The following is a 16474-nucleotide window of genomic DNA, read 5'->3' on the forward strand; positions in this document are numbered from 1 at the left end:
AATTTTTGGCTATAGTATTCATATTTAGCGGCATTGGCATATGATTGGGCTAGACCCAGGAGTCTCAATGTTAACCCAGAGAAAACTGAAATATGCCTGTTCACGAGGAAGACGAAGGTGGGCGACCACGTTTCTTCAATAAGACGATTTCGATATCTGACAAGGTTAAATACTTGGGAGTGATCTTAGACAGGAAACTGAGCAGAAGGCTCGAAATGGGCCCTTAATTCGAGGGTAGTCCACTTGCAACTCAGTAGCTGCGATGGAAATAAAGAGCTACATAAGGATAAAACGACAGGTTTAAAGAATATGTTGTCTTGACTTAGGCGGTGTGATGAGGAGCACAATTAATAGGCACTGGAGACTATTCTAGATATCTGACCCATAGACATACAGATTAAGGGTAAGGCAGCCATTGCGGCTATGAGACTAAAGGATAGAGGATAGGAGTAGGTCACAACATCGCGGAATAATCCAGGAGACGATAGGAAACCTAGAAGCGATGGAAGAGGTTGCCGATCGAATGTCTGAGACCACACTTGGGGTAGAGTGCGAGGCATTGCTGCCAGCGGTACAGTCATGGAATGACAGCATCTGGAAGTTCATGCTGCATAGATTGATCCATCTGGCCATCTGGAAGTTAATGCTGGACAGATTGATCTATCTGGCCAGATTGATCAAAGCTAGGCCAGATTGATCAAAGGTTGGGCCTGGGGGTTCGACTGCCTAATCATAATACAGTTCTGCAAAAGGAGATACGGGCGATCTCGGAATGCGTGAGATGGTGTGGTGTTAAAGCAAGGGAATCGAGTGTGAACATCTTTATGGACAGTAAACAGACCATCGGGGCACCGTAAAGTCACGAATAGTCTTAGAGTGTAAGAAGGAGATCAACGTCTCTTCTAAGGAAGGCATGATCTGCGTTGTTAGAGTGCCAGCCGATAAAGTAAGGGGAATGAAAGAGAAGACGATTTGGCAGTGGAGGCCTGAAGCCTTTCGGGTTGACGCAGTTCGAGTTAAGGGCGTGGAACAGCATAATGGTAGATAAGAAGATGAAAATTCAATGGGGGAGATCCGGATCATGAGAAGACGAGGCTTTCATGGTTGAAAGTAAGTAAAAAGGACAAAAAAATTACGAGCACACTTATGCAAAAAAAGGGGAGCAGGTGTCAGCATGAGGGGATCCTATGTCATTGCCCGGCTTTCGCGGCTAACAGACACCGGAACAAAGGTGCGTTTGCGGAGTTTTTTTATACCCTCCACCATAGGATGGGGTCGCTATTCCGTTTGTAACATCTTGACATTTTAAGTCGACCCAGCCATGTCCGTCCGTTTGTTTCTCTGTCTATGGAAAGCACGCTAATTTTCGTAGAAGTAAAGCTAGATGCTTGGAATTTTGCACAAAAAATTCCTATTAGTGTAGGTCAGTTTGTAAGTAAGTAAGATTGTAAACGGGTCATATCGGTCCATATTTAGATATAGCTCCCATGTAAACCGATCTATAGATTTTTCTTCTTGATCCTCTAGAGGGCGCAATTGTTATCCGATTTTGCTCAAATTTTGCATAATGACTTCTCCAATGTCTTGCCAAGATAGGTCAAATCGGCTTAAAACCTGATATATTGGGTTGCCCAAAAAGTAATTGCGGATTTTTCATAAAGTCGGCGTTGACAAATTTTTTCACAGCTTGTGACTCTGTAATTGCATTCTTTCTTCTGTCAGTTATCAGCTGTTACTTTTAGCTTGCTTTAGAAAAAAAGTATATTTGATTAAAGTTCATTCTAAGTTTTATTAAAAATGCATTTACTTTCTTTTAAAAAATCCGCAATTACTTTTTGGGCAACCATAGATCCCATATAAACCAACCTCTCGATTTGATTTCTTGAGCCTCTAGAGGGCGCAATTTTTATCCAATTAATCTGAAATTTTGTACTATGACGTCTTCTATGACATTTAGTGGATGCACAAAGTTAGGTTCGAATCGGTCTAAAACCTGATATAGCTCTCATACAGGGTGGCTGATGAAAGCCGCTACCAAAAAAAAATGTAATAACTTTTTTTCTATTTAATAATAATAATTTAATAATTAATTTAATTAATTAATTAATTAATTTAATTAATAATAATTTAATAATTAATTTAATAATTTAATTTAACATGAATAAAAGAAAAATGTATTCCATACACCGAAAAAAAAATGTAGCAATATTCATCATTGTAGCAATATTCATCAGCCACCCTGTATAAACCAATCTCCCTATTTTACTTCTTTGGTCTCTAGAGGGCGTAGTTCTCATCCGAATTAGATGAAATTTAGCACAGTGACCTCTTCTATGCCCTCTAATATACCTGATATAGCTCCCATGCAAATCGGTCTGCCCATTTTACTTATAAAAGCCCTCTAGGGTGCAATTCTAATCCGGTTCGTATCGGTTTATAACCTAACACAGCTCCAATAGCATAGCAATTATTATTTATTATTCTTTGTTTGCCTATAAAGAGATATCGGGCTATGAACTTGACAAATGCGATCCATTGTGGAGGGTATATAAGATTCGGCCCGGCCGAACCTAGCACTCTCTTAATTGTTTTCATTTCATCATCTCATTCTTTAAAAACTACAGCTTCTCGTTTGGCACACCCATTTAAGATTCCACGAAGCCACCTGTGTGCTTATTATAGCCTTAAAGACCACAACTTCTTTAAACGAACTGACATTTGAGATTTCATATCTCTTAGCTGCGGGTTCTGGCCCAGCTTCCAAATGGAGTGTTTTATTGAATGTCAGTGTAGTAGTGAAAATTTAAATACTTTAAAATTCACTGTGACAAAAAAAATATTTAATTTATTATCACTATTGTCTCCCAGTAGAACGCCGCAGGATTTTTTTAAACCAGGACACAGTGGCCTAAAGTGGAAAGAAACTTGAGCGTAAATTTATGTAAAACACTTGCAGCTATGGAACATTGGCAAGTAACGCAAAGTTGAGCGTTTTATTATTATTTTCATCAAGTTTACTCCACCCAACATATGTTTGTCATTTCCCACTTAGTATTTAACATGCCACCCCCATTCACCCCACCATTTTACTCACCTGCCACTTGATTGTTCACATTGCAGCTGTAGCAGTTTTACTTCAAGCATGCTCTATTATTCCAAGCTCTTTTTTTTCGAGTGAGTGAAAAACAACATGAAAAGTATCCACTTGAATGCCATGAATGTCATGAAATGTAGGAGGACGGGGTGGGATTGAAATATTTTGCTACGCAAGAAATGAAAATGATATGTTGTCAAATATGTGCTATCAGGTGCTAGCGGCATGAAAATGTGCGCAAATGAGAATGTAAGCCATTTTTTCAAAAAAGAATAAACATCTGAGGAGCGATTCTAAGTGTCAGCTAAAGAGGGTGCAATCTTTTAGGAAGATTGTTCAAAAGTTTGCATAATCTGTTCTGAAGGCTTTGGGGCTATTCGATATTTTCATCTTTAAGATTTTTTTCTATGAAGAAGATTTTGGGCTTAACGTATATTTACCCAGTTTTGGAATTTTGTTTGCAACAAAGAGCTAATTTAGGTTAGGTTGAACAAAAGGGGGCGAATTATAAACCGACCCATGCCACTATGAGAGCTCATGGGCATCGAAGGACCGACCGACACTCTTATCCAATCCTTCAACCAGTACTGGGTTCTCCGGGTCCTTAGAGACTGAAAAAACCACATGTTTAGAAAGAGATGGATGAATTGTGGGTCTCAATACATAACTATAAGGGACAAAGTGGTCGAGGGCCCTCTATAGTGGGGTAGCCCTCTGCCACCACGTGGACAGTACAATCAGGACAGTGACTGGACAATCAGGACAGTAAGGTTACGAACAGTCTTGCAGTGTAAGAAGGAGATTAACGCCTTCTCTGAGGATGGCAAAATCCGCATCGTTTACGTGCCGGGCCATAACCGAGTAAGGGAAATGAAAGGGCAGGCGATTTGACGGTGAAGGCCAGAGGACTGCCGTCAATAAACTTGGTTAACCCGAAGGTCAACGAAGTCCGAATTAAGGGAGTGGGCGACGAATGCGCATGCAACATTGTGGAACAGCGAAACGGTCGGTAGGACGGTGAAAATCCTATGGAGGGATCCAGATCGTGAGAAGGCGAGGCTATTACTGAAAGGAAACAAGAAGGAGGTCAGTATAGCTATTGGTATCATAACGGGACACATAGGACTACGAGCTCACTTATGTAAAATCGGTGTGGCAAGTCATAGCATGGAAGATGATGAAACGTTGGAGCATTTTCTTTGTCATTGCCCGGATTTCGTGTCCAACAGATACCTGCACTTAGGTGCAGATACAATATCAGACATGAACCTACTTAGGGGAGTGGCATGGAAAACAATTAAGGATTTTTTAAGTAGCGCGGAATTCCTAACTTTAAATTTTCTTTTTTCTAGGTTACTTTTTAGTTTTTAGAGCGCACAACAAGCCGATTACTGGCTTAGGTGTATGTCTTTAGTGGCATGGGGCAGATTATTATCTGCATCCTCTTCTTTGAACCTAACCTAACCTTACAGGACTACGACTGCAATAGTGAGGTCTATCGAAGAAAGTTGTACTTTTCGGGAAAGGAAATCAACCCAAGAAAAATCCTGGTTGACCGGGGAGATTCGTTGAACCTACAGGTCGCTTTAAAAAGCCCAAAAACTTGCGAAAGTTCACATCCACTAAGTCTTCTGACTCAAAGCAATGAGAACCTAAAGTGGAACTTCTCCTGACTACCAGTGCGGAACACACACAGAAGGTGTTCTATAGTCTCTTGTTCTTCAATGTCCTCACAGCTTCTGAAAAAGTCGTTACTGGCAACCTTCAGTCTGTCAGCATGTTTTCCGAATAGACAGTGACCTGTCATGACAGACACAAGGACTCAGACGTCTGTTCTAGCTAATGACAGCAAAACAGTAGACCTCTTCTTTAAGTCTAGATGAGGCCACATAGTTTTGGAATGCTCACAGCCCCCTCTTTGTGGCCATCTATCATTCGTTGTACTTCGGGACTGGTCCTGAAAACTTAGCTTACATGTCGCTAGAGGCATACCCACAAATTCCAGTGTCCCTGGAGTGTGTAAGCAGTTCCTAGTCTCGCAAGCACGTCCGCTCTACAATTCCCAGGAATATCTCTGTGGCCCGGCACCCAACACAGTTAAATTTTGAATTGTTCATCTATATCGTGGAGAGATCTGCGACAGTTGAGGGTGGTTTTTGTGTTCAGAAATACGTTCTCCATTGATTTAATGGTTTTCTGGCTGCCTGAGAAGATATTTATGCCAATCGTCGCAATGACACTATATCTTAACCATTTCACCACATCCTTAATTGCAAGGATCACCGCTTGAATCACACTGCTGTGGTCGCGTAACCTTTTCGATATAATCAGTTCTAGATCTTTAGAGTACACTCTAAAGCCCACCTGGTCGTGTAGTTTGGAACCATGCGTATGGAAGGCAACGAACTTCTATTACCAGGGATATCGTAGTTCAAATCGGTTCTATGGAAGGCAACGAACTTCTATTACCAGGGATATCGTAGTTCAAATCGGTTCTATCAGGAATAGTGGTACAGTAATTTCTACTATCTATCAGGTATGGTGTAATCCACAATGCCAGGAACATCGTACATTGTATCAAGGATAACACAGTGTCCGTAGCCACCACATGACCATAGAGAAACCTACCATAGCCTCACGGCAGTGGTCACTGCAATTTGGGTAGCCACAATGTCCAGAGGCATAAGATGTAGCATTAAATTCAGTGAATCTGATGGTGTCGTCCTCAGTGCAACTGCCATTCAAACAACCCATCCTTTGGATCCGGTTGAGTGTTGAGCAGTAGGTGGATTTTTGAAGCGCCGTCCACCAGACCACAACACCATATAGCATTATAGGTCAGACAACTACAGTATATACGCAATGCATGACGCGCGGTCTTAACTTTCAGCGTCATAGGCGGACATGATAATGAGTAGGAAATCCAGCGAACTTCTCTTATACAAACAGCATGCTTTTGTCAAGGGAAAACCGGTGGAGACTGCCCTGCACGAGGGTGTGCATAATATAGCAGAATCCTTCGAAGCCAATGCGGGAGCTTTTGACAATGTGAGGACCGACACACTGATCCAATCCTTAGGCGTGTACCAGGGGGACCGGGTCCTAAGAGACTGGATAAACCATTAGCTGATGAGCGCGCCACAGGGGGCATATAATAAGAAGTTGTATCATAGAAAGCTATGGTTTATAGTTGGTACAAACACAATATCTACATTAATTCTCACCAACCGATCTAACGAATTGTTTATTTGTAAAATTGCTTAAAAAAGTAAAAATATATAATAAATATAAAAATATCCCACAAACTTAAAGTTGTCGCTACAGTTCTCCCACTAGTGCCATATACAAAAATTGTTTGCCATATCACATGCATTTGGGCACATGAATATTCACGGTTTTTTAGTTTTTCTCAATAATTTGTTATTTATACGATGCAAAAGTTCATCATCCATGCATGTGCATAGATCGAGCAGAAGCATGTGTTATTTCCCATGCCATACGTTGCATACGATATGTACAACTACAAATTGAGTTAAGTTACTTTCATATTCCATATGTGGCATACTTTGAATATTAACTCGGTTTTTGGTTGAGTTGACAACATGATTTATGACCACAACATTGAGGTTTTGTTTTAAAATTTGCCCAAAAATAAAATTTTACTCATTTTTGGAAATGAATTTTCATTATGGGGTTTCTGTGCTTAATTTGGATAAATATTTGTGGAAACGAAGTGTAAATTGGTTTTCCCATTGGATTACATGTTATTTGGGGATAATATTCATGAGTTTCAATTTATTGAGGAGGCCTTCCTATTTAAAAAGGATATTTCATGTGGGAGACTAAAGTGAATAGTAATTACTTTCAGATGGGTGAATGAGATTCTGATTTCGTAAAAGCACGGTAATTTATCGAAAATCTGAAATTTAATTAAAAAAGAGTTTCAAAGCACGCATGACACAAACGTAGCCAAGGGCTTTATGTGCATACTGGCAGGCCTGATCCGTTATTGTTATGAAAATAACCGTTATTTTATATCTTTTTAAAAAATTATTATGTTTTTATCAACACTTCGGCCGGCATCTCACGAATAAATGCTTCAATGATGTCTTCCAATGGTTCTATTGAAGCGGGCTTTAACATAGTCCCACAAGAAATGGTCTTAAGGCGTTAAATCGCACCATCTAGGCGGCCAATTGACCGGTCCTGAACGTGAAATTAAAAAATGCACCAAACTTGCCTCTCCATAAGTCCATTGTTACGCGTACTGTGTGGCATGTGACACCGTCTTGTTGAAACCACATGTCATGCAAGTCAAGCTGTTACATTTTAGGCTAAACAAGTAAAAGCGTGCTAAGTTCGGCCGGGCCGAATCTTATATACCCTCCACCATGGATCGCATTTGTCGAGCTCTTGCCACGGTATCTCTTTTTAGGCAAATAAAGGATATAAGAAAAGAATTGCTATGTTATTGGAACAATATCAAGTAATGGTTGATTTCGCACCATAATTGAACTGAATATTGGAGACCATAGCTGAAGTCAAATTAAAAATTTTTGCTCTTGAACATTCCACTAGGGAACAGGGGCAAACTTCTCACATATCAATGAGTGCAGTCCGTTTGAAGTTTAAGCTCAATGATAAGGAGCCGCCTTTTTATAGCCGAGTCCGAACGACGTGCCGCAGTGCGACACCTCTTTGGAGAGAAGTTTTACATGGCATAGTACCTCACAAATGTTGCCAGCATTAGGAGGGGAAAACCACCGCTGAAAATTTTTTCTGATGGTCTCGCCTGGATTCGTATCCAGGCGTTCAGCGTCATAGACGGACATGCTAACGTCTGCGCTACGGTGGCCTCCCACTGAAGTCATTGTGTAAAATTTCAGCCAATTCTAGTAAGAATTGCGCATTTTAGGGGCTGAAGAAGTAAAATAGGCAGATCGGTTTATAGGGGAGCTGTATTAGGCTATAAACCGATTCATGCCATATTGTTGTACAAAATTTCAGCCAAATCGGATAATACCTCCGCCCTCTAGAGGCTCAAGAAGTCAAGACCCCACATCGGTTTATATGGTAGCTATTACAGGTTATGGACCGATTTGAACTATTCTTAAAACAGTTGTTGGAAACGTTAACAAAACACCTCATGCAAAAATTTCAGCCAAAACGGATAATAATTGCATCCTCTAGTGACTCAAGAAGTCAAGACACCACATCGGTTTACATGGCAGCTATATCAGGTTATGGTCCGATTTCAACCATACTCAGTACAGTTGTTGGAAGTCATAACAAAACAAGTCGTGCATAATTTCAGCCAAATCGGATAGACGCTCAAGAAGTCAAGACCCCAGATAGGTTTATATATCAGTTTATGGAGCGATTTGAACACTTCTTCATCCAATTGTTGGAAGTCATTACGCAACACCTCATGCAAAATTTCACCCAAATCGGATAATAATTGCGCCCCCTAGTGGCTCAAGAAGTCAAGTCCCCAGATCGGTTTATATGGCAGCTATATCAGGTTATGGACCGATTTGAAGTATTCTTAACACAGTTGTTGGAAGTCATAATAAAACACCTCATGCAAAATTTCAGCCAAATCGGATAATAATTGCGACCCATGGTGGCTCAAGAAGTCAAGACCCCAGATCGGTTTATATGGCAGCTATATCAGGTTATGGACCGATTTAAATTATTCTTAAAACAGTTATTGGAAATCATAACAAAACACCACATGCAAAATTTCAACCAAATCGGATAAGAATTGTGCCCTGTAGCGGCTCAAGAAGTCCAAATCCAAGATCGGTTTATATGGCAGCTATATCAAAACGTGGACCGATATAGCCCATTTACAATCCCAATCGACCTACACTAATAAGAAGTATTAGTGATCTCGACTTCGTTAGCCTCTAGAGGGCGCAATTCTTATCAGCTTTGGCTGAAATTTTACATCATTTATTTTAACGTCCAACAACTCTGCCAAGTATAGTTCAAATCGGTTCACAACCTGATATAGCTCCAATCTCCCGAATATACTTAATGAGCTTCTAGAGAGAGTACTTCATATCCGATTTGGCTGAAATATTGCCCAAAAAATTCCACATGGGTCTCCAACAGCCAAAACAAGTATGGCCCTAATCTGTTCATAACTTGGTATAGCTGAAATAGCATAAATTAAAAATTATTCTTTTTTGTCTATAAAGAGATATCGGCCAAAGAACTTGACAAACGCGATCCATGATCGATTGTACCACAAAAAGGGGTAGTGGTCTAAAACGGGTTAACTGGTGTTACGTTGTCGGGGCTGCGGAATAGACTTTAATCTTTTAAGGAACGGAATAATAAAATTGAAGATTAATATTCTAAGCGATTTTACCTAAATGCTTCCAACTTTATAAAAAGTCGGAAGACTAGGCTAGGCAATGAACCTTAAACGATGACATCAGACAGTGCAGTGATAGGAAAGTCAATGCAGTCTAATGAACAGGGAGCAGACGATGAGATCATCACCTACTCCCAAGATGCCCATTTACTAGAGCACCAATGATTGAGGTAATCCAGATAAACCTCCACCGGAGCGAGACTGCTACACACGTTCTGATGGAGAAAATCAGCAAGGGCAAGATTCATATTGCCTTAATTCAGAAGCCATGGACGATCCGGAACAAAGTCTCTAGACTAAACCATATCAACTACCAATTATTCTATGGTATCACTGGTACTCAGCCGAGGACCTGCGTTATTTGTCATAGAAATTTGAATTATATATTTTCCCAAGAGTTGTCAACGTCGGATGCAACAGTGGTGAGACAGGGAGACGGTAGAGCATACCTGGCATCACTTTATCTGCCTTTCGACTCTCCGACACTGCTACCAACGTCGGAGCTGCTACGGCTGGTGAGGAATGCAAAACAGGAAACGAGGTGCTAATAGGATGCGATGCGAACTCTCACCACATTTCGTGGGGTAGCACCAACACTAATAAGCGGGACCAAGCCCTGGCAGAGTTCTTGAATGCTAATGACCTAATAACACTTAATATTGGTAACACCCCTACCTTTGTTTATAGGATTAGGGTGGAGGTATTAGATGGGACCATATATTCGGAAAATATAATCGATGAGTTTCAGGATTGGAGGGTCTACATGGAACACTCTTTCTTTGATCATCGCTACATTAGGTTTAGATTCGCACGGCCAACGCCGAATCCGATAAGCTACCGTAATAAGTTGAACACCAAGTGGACAAAATTCGGAAGGCTACTCAGAAGAAGACTTGGACAAGATAATTTAGATTGTCCAAGTATAGAAGAGATTGACGAGAATGTCAACAGGATTACGACTGCCCTGGTGGGATCCTTCGAAGATAGTTGTCCTCTTCGGGAAAGGAAATCAAAAAAACTCGGATGACCGGGGAGATTCACAATATTGGGAAAGAGGTCCGCAGACTTTTTTAACAGAGCACGTCGTAAAAAGCGAAAGTTTATTGGGATGTGTATTACACACGGCTTAAGGAATACAAAAAGATTACCAGAGCGGCCAAATTTGCCTCCTGGAAGCTCTTCTACGAACAGGTCGAAAGCGTTAATGACGCCGCCAAGATAAAAACTTTCTCTCAAAAACCCATGTCCAAACTGAAACTTTAGTAGACGATATGGGAATTAGAGCAGAGACAACGGAGGAAATGTTGAGACTTTTGATGAAAACCCATTTTCCACAGGATACGACGGTACTCACGGAGACACCGGAATATTGGAATAATGATGTTGATCGAAGGTTTATAATAACGGAATTTATGGTGAAGGAATCCTTGAGGAGCTTCAAAACATTTAAGTCACCCGGACCTGATGGAATATTTCCGGCGTTACTAAAGAAAGAGGCCGACTATCTGGCGCTTCGTCTGGCCAAAATCTTCACAGCGTGCCTAGGACTTTCATATACTCCGAAAGCCTGGCAGGAGGCATGGGTGGTATTTATACCTAAGCCCGGCAAGGCAAGTTATGCGACACCAAAGGCCTACAAACCCATAAGCCTTACGTCCTTTCTACTCAAAACCATGGAACGTATTGTCGACACCATGATAAGGAGTATGACATCCAGCGAACTGCTGAAATACAAACAGCCTGCCTATGTCAAGGAAAGGTCGGTGGAGACTGCCCTGCACGAGGTTGTGCATAAAAGTAGAATCCAAAAAAAGAATCCTTCGATGCCAAAACGTACACACTGGCGGTATGCATTGACATCGAGGGGGCTTTTAACAATGTGCGGACCGACACACTGATCCAATCGTCAGACCAGTACCGGGTGGACCGGGTCTTAAGAGACTGGATAAACCATATGCTAAAGAACAAGTGGATAAATTATGTGTCCAATGGCATAAATATAAGGGAGAAAGTCAAGTACGCCGAACGAGCTATGCAGAAGGGCCGAAAGGGTCTTACATATGGCATATGACTGCGCTAGACCCAGAGGTCTCAATGTTAACCCAGAGAAGACTGAAATATGCCTGTTCGAGAGGAAGACGAAGGTGGGCCAATTAAACGCACCACGTTTCCTCAATAAGACAATTTCGACATCTGTCAAGGTTAAATACATAGGTGTGATCTTGGACAGGAAACTGAATTGGAAGTGTCACATTCAGGAGCGTACTGAGAAGGCTCACAGATGTTGGACACTATGTAGACGGGCCGTAGGCTCGAAATGAGGCCTGAATAGTAGGATAGTCCACTGGCTTTACAGGAGCGTGATTAGACCAATACTTACTTACACCTCAGTAGTTTGGGGGACTGCTATGGAGAAAAAGTGCAACATAAGGACCAGTGCATTGCAGGTTCAGAGAACATATTGTCTTGGCATAGGCGTTCCGATGAGGACCACGCCCACTAGGGCACTAGAGACTTTTCTAGATATCCGACCCACTGACATACAAATCATGTGTGAGACAGCCAATGCGGCTATAAGTCTTATAGGCGATGGAAGAATGGATTAAGGATGGCAGCTGCTCATACCATCGCGATATAATCTAGGCGACGATAGGAAACGTGGAAGGAAGGGAAGAGGTTTCCGATGGGATACCTGAGATGAACCTTGAAGTCGAATAAGACGCACTGCTGCCATCGGCACAGGCTTGGATTAACGGAACCCTAGTATTGCCATCTGGAAGATCATGTTATACGGATGGATCAAAGCTAGAGGACAGAGCGTGCCTGGGGATTTACATTGAAAACCCAGGGACTGACATCTGTTTTAGACTGCCTGACCATAATATGGTTCTGCAGGCGGAGATCCGGGCGATCACGGAATGCGTGAAGTGGTGTGGTGCTAACGCGAGGACGTCGAATGTGAACATCTTTACCGACATGCCATAAGGGCAATAATTACCAGAACGGTAAGGTCATAAGGGCAATAACAACCAGAAGGGTAAGGTCTCGAACAGTCTTGCAGTGTAAGAAGGTGATTAACGCCTTCTCTGAGGATGGCAAAATCCGCATCGTTTGGATGCCGTGCCATAACGGAGTAAGGGGAAATGAAAAGCCAGACGATTTGGCGGTGAAGGCCAGAGGACTGCCGTCAATAAACTTGGTTAAGCCGAAGCCTTTCGGGTCGACGCAGACCGAGTTAAGGGAGTGGGCGTCGAATGTGCATGTAAAATTGTGGAACAGCGAAACGGTCGGTAGGACGGCGAAAATCCTATGGGGAGATCCAGATCGTGGAAAGAGGAGGCTATTACTGGAAGGAAGCAAGAAGGAGGTCAGTATAGCTATTGGTATCATAAAGGCACACATAGGACTGCGAAATCACTTATGTAAATTCGGTGCGGCAAGTGATAGCATGTGTAGGGCATGCGGGGAAGATGATAAAACGTTGGAGCATTTCCTATGTCATTGCCCGGTTTTCGCGTACAACAGATACCGGTACTTAGGTGGAGACACAATATCAGACATGAACCAACTTAGGGGAGTGGTATTGAAAACAATTAAGGATTTTCTAAGTAGCACGGAATTCCTAACTTAAAATTTTCCTTTTAAAGGTTACTTTATAGTTTTTAGAGGGCACAACAAGCCGATTACTGGCTCAGGTGTATGTCCATAGTGGCATGGGGCGGATTAATATCTGCACCCTCTTTTCAGCCTAACCTAACCTAACCTTACCTAAATGCCGAAACTTTCATGAATAATAAGGTTTTTCATATTAGATAACGCCTCCTAACGTCCTGGAAAGTGTGTATTCCAATGAAATCTTAATATTTTGGAATCTAATATACTAAGCAGTTCCGTTCTCATGTGACTCTTTATTGTATCGTACAGCATTCACAACACTCCCATAGGTAAAACTCCCATGTATTTGAGTTAATTCAGCTCTCAATAAATTATTGTGTTGCATCACAAATGCAGGATGCTGGTTACAAGAGTCATCTTCAGGAAAAAGTTGTATCAAGAAAATACAATTGAAAAGCTCAAAGGTTTTTTGGCCTTTGCAAAACGAAACACCTTCTTTTCTGTTTTGGCATTGTCTACCCCTCACCTTCATACATCGAACTTTGTGATTGTGGGGCTATTATTGCTACCAAAATGTTAGGCGTTTTTCGATTCAGATCACGTACATTCTGTGCCACAAACGTAGAGTAGCAGAGACATGATTTTCCTCTGTGCCACCACTTGCGTGTGTAGTTCTTTAGTTTGTTGGGTGTTTTGTGTTTTGGGTTATCATTGTTGCTGTTGCTGGCTGGTATTTCAAAAAGATTCCTTTGTGCTCCTGCACACAATGGAAAGTGTGAAAAATGTCAGGAAATATGTACGTTTATACATTTGGTGTCGAGAAGGTGTTTCCTGCGTATCACATACACTTAGGAAAGATAACAGAGCAAAAGGCGAAAAAGTGATTGGATTATGTGATGTTCAAAAGGTCAAATATATTCGCAACACTCACTCACGCATTAGATATCATTTCACCTTGCTATGCGAAACATGAAAAGACCAAATCAACTGAGTCACTAATAGTCACCCAAATCAACTTAAGTTGAGTAAATTAAAGAAAATAACCACAAATAGCTGACTGATTGTATGTGACCTCAAGGAGTAGACAAAAGTGCCGTTTAGACAAAAAGAAAGTGCGTAACGATTTGCATTTCAAAGGAAGCTATTTGGGCTGGTAACTGGGCTGAGCTGGCAAGGGTTTTAAATTTGAAATACATGATGAACTTTTTCATATTCAGTGCTTTCACCATTCAATTTAGATAAAATTTAACAAAGACCTCTTCGAGAGCCTTGCTCAATATGGTCTAAACAGATCTCTTGATTTAATATATTGGGCTCATTAAAAGCGAATTTATATCTGATTTAATTGAATTTTTCAATGGTGAGATTTATTAGAGGATAATATCCCAAATCGGTCCAGGTGCCAGAGTATCCAGATTTAAAAGCATTACCTCAACCTTCCATGAGTTCGTCCCCAACCAATTTTCTATTAAAATCGAATTTGTATCTGGGTCAGGTGAAATTTTTAACGTTGAGATTTATTAGAGGACAATACATCGATTCGGTTCAGATGCCAGGTAATCCCGACCCCTCCTGAGTCTACATTCCGCATCAAGAATATCCACAATGAAAAGCTTTTCCTCAGCCTTCCTTGAGTTCATCCCCAATCAATGTTCCATTTAAAAAAAAAAATTCTGCTAAGTTTATGTAGAATGATAGACTTTATTTGGAGTCCAATTTTGGGTCATTGTGAGAAATCACAGAAAGTGTGAGTCCCCTAATCAGACCCAGGGCCAAGATAGAGAGATCAAAGATGATAGAAGAAAAAAGTAAAAGCGTGCTAAGTTCGTCCAGGTCGAATCTGGGAAATCCACCACCATGGATTCTGCTAAAAATTTATACAAAATAAATTTAGTTGAAGGGCATCGCTTTATTCTACACACCAATCTTCTGTCAAACCAGTAAAAATTAAAGCTTCTAGGAGCCGCACAAGGCTGATCGAGAGACCGGTTTACACAGAAGCGATATCAGGTTATCCACTAATTTGGATCGTAATTGGCACAGTTGTTGGAAGTCGTAACAGACGACAAAATTTCAGCCAAATCGGAAAAAATTGAGGCTTGTAAGGGCTCATTAGGTGAAATCGGGAGATAGGTTTATATGGGAGCTATATCCAAATCTGAACCGATATGGCCAATTTGAAATCCCCAATGACCTACATCGATATTAAGTTTCTGTACAAAATTTCAAGTGGCTAGCTTTAAGCGTTCGACCGCTTTCGTGATTTCGACGAACGGACAGACATGATTAGACCGACTCCGGATGTGGTGACGATATATATACACTTTATGGGATTATAGATCAATATTTTGAGGTGTTACAAATGGAATGACTAGATAAGAGTATCCCCATCCTATGGGGGTGGGTATAAAAATGTTGGTAATTAGAAAATGTGGTACACGGAAACCGGGAAGACCAAAAGCCCGATGGAAAGATCAAGTGGTGGGAGGCTCCTCGAAACTTGGTATCAGAGATTTTAGAATGAGCGCAGAAGATCGAGGCGCTTGGAACAATATACTACGTTCGGCTAAGGGAACAAATGTTCTGTCATAGCCAAGTAAAGTAATAAGAAAGTGTGAGTCCCCAAATCAGACCTAGGGCCGAAATTGGTAGATCAGAATAAATAAGAAAACACAAGTAAAAGCGTGCTAAGTTCGGCCGGGCCAATTATATACCCTACACTATGGATCGCATTTGTCGAGTTCTTTTCCCGGCATCTCTTCTTAGGCAAAAAAGGATATAAGAAAAGAGTTGCTCTGCTATTAAAACGATATCAAGATATGGTCCGGTTCGGACCACAATTAAATTATATGTTGGAGACCTGTGTAAAATTTCAGCCAATTCGTATAAGAATTGCGCCCATTGGGGCTCACGAAGTAAAATAGAGAGAACGATTTATATGGGATCTGTATCGGGCTATAGACCGATTCAGGCCATAATAAACACGTTTGTTGATGGTCATGAGAGGATCCGTCGTACAAAATTTCAGGCATATCGGATAATAATTGCGACCTCTAGGGGTCAAGAAGTCAAGATCCCAGATCGGTTTATATGGCAGCTATATCAGGTTATGGACCGATTTAAACCATACTTGGCACAGTTGTTGGGTATCATAACAAAACACGTCGAGCAAAAATTCATTCTGATCGGATAAGAATTGCGCACGTTAGAGGCTCAAGAAGTCAAGACCCAAGATCGGTTTATATGGCAGCTATATCAGGTTATGACCGATTTGAACTATACTTGGCACAGTTGTTGGATATCATAGCAAAACACGTCGTGCAAAATTTCATTCCAATCGGATAAGAATTGCGCACTCTAGAGGCTCAAGAAGTCAAGACCCA

The sequence above is a fragment of the Stomoxys calcitrans genome, chromosome 4 (assembly GCF_963082655.1).
Source record: "Stomoxys calcitrans chromosome 4, idStoCalc2.1, whole genome shotgun sequence".
Lineage (NCBI taxonomy): Eukaryota > Metazoa > Arthropoda > Insecta > Diptera > Muscidae > Stomoxys > Stomoxys calcitrans.